General features: G+C 31.2%; 1 long non-coding RNA gene across 1 annotated transcript; it reads right to left on the bottom strand.

Annotated features, from left to right (window-relative positions):
- Positions 1–63: 63 nt before the first annotated feature.
- Positions 64–1,161, bottom strand: LOC117099965. Its single transcript, XR_004444050.1, has 3 exons — positions 993–1,161; positions 603–717; positions 64–297 (listed from the first exon to the last, which is right to left on the bottom strand). It is a non-coding gene; the product is annotated as an uncharacterized LOC117099965 (long non-coding RNA).
- Positions 1,162–1,392: the final 231 nt, after the last annotated feature.

Raw genomic sequence — 1,392 nt, 5'->3', positions numbered from 1 at the left:
TGATCATGTATATGTTTGTTTTTGTTCATTATGTGGAAAATAAATAAATCAATCAATCAATCAATTGCACTATAGTCCAAGCGGGAAACATATACCTATAACGGTAAGTACCAACTTTGGCTATTTTACAATAGATATATGTTTATAATACATAATGCATGATTCTTGTATGATGTGTATATATAAAAATATTTTTTTCGATTGGTCAACATACCCAACGTAAATGAAAATGATTCCAGAGGCCGCGAGACAAATCAATGAACAGGTAAGTAAGACAGTAGATAGTAGCGAGTCCTTCTAAACATATAGATAACAAGATCAAGTACAAAACCGGGGTTAATATACCAATAATTTTTTCTGTTTGGTTATTTGTTCAATGAAGTACAATTACTAATTGACAACTTACATAATCTAACATTGGTCTGTCATAGTCCTAATAAATATATTAATCAAATATAAAAATGGAGACAAATAGGCCAACATTTAATGAACGAATTAAAATCAATACACCCACGAATGTATTGTATTCAAGTAATGTAAATTTTAAATTTTATTCAGTGTTTTAAACTCTGTACTCGCGTACAGTTTAAACATTTACCAACCTTGTTTTCTTCAAGAGCAAACAAAACAGTAAAACTGGTGAGATGGTTACATTTGCAAAAGGTGTGTGACAAATTACTGGAACTGACAGAGCAGCCTTGAGTAGACCACGTACTCCTGATATAATAATGTTAAAGAGAATTTGCTATCCATCTTATAGGAATTCTAGTATTAAATTTACAGGCATTTCAAAATTACAATATATTGTCACGTGAAAATATAAATGCAAAATCGTCCCAGACATATAGTTATGTAGAGAATATGGTAAGTAGAAAAATGAGCCAAGAAAAAAAGGGCCTGATAAAAATGACAAGTAAAAATGGTCAAAATATTATTGTGTGATCATCAAATATTTATCTTACTGAGTAGTATAATGTTAAATCATGACTTACGGTGTCGAATGTTCGTCCCAAAAGACACAAAATAAATCACCTGCGTCTACAGTAGGCCTATTCGAAACCTGAAATAATGTAAATTTGAATTTAATTTGCACTTTAAGTAAGTACTAATCTACAATTAGTGAGTAAAAACAGGTAAAATATTAGAGACAATTATTTAATGTACAAGTTTCATCTTCTTTTGAAGAAAAAGTACGATACCCGATGGTTATACTCTGTAAGCCTTAAAAAATATTATATTTCATTGATAGTTATACAGCTTTCTATTTATAAATAATGTTAAAATAAATTCAGGGGCAGGGGCGGATGCAGGGGGGGGATGAGGACCCACCCCCCTCCCCCGTCGGTCAAGCCGAAAAATAAAAAAGGGGGAGAAAAATTTGAGTTAAAAAGA

Source organism: Anneissia japonica, unplaced genomic scaffold (genome assembly GCF_011630105.1).
Source record: "Anneissia japonica isolate Jap-2015-1 unplaced genomic scaffold, ASM1163010v1 scaffold34619_len1392_cov211, whole genome shotgun sequence".
Taxonomy (NCBI): Eukaryota; Metazoa; Echinodermata; class Crinoidea; order Comatulida; family Comatulidae; genus Anneissia; species Anneissia japonica.
This window is presented reverse-complemented; position numbering and strand designations above follow the sequence as displayed.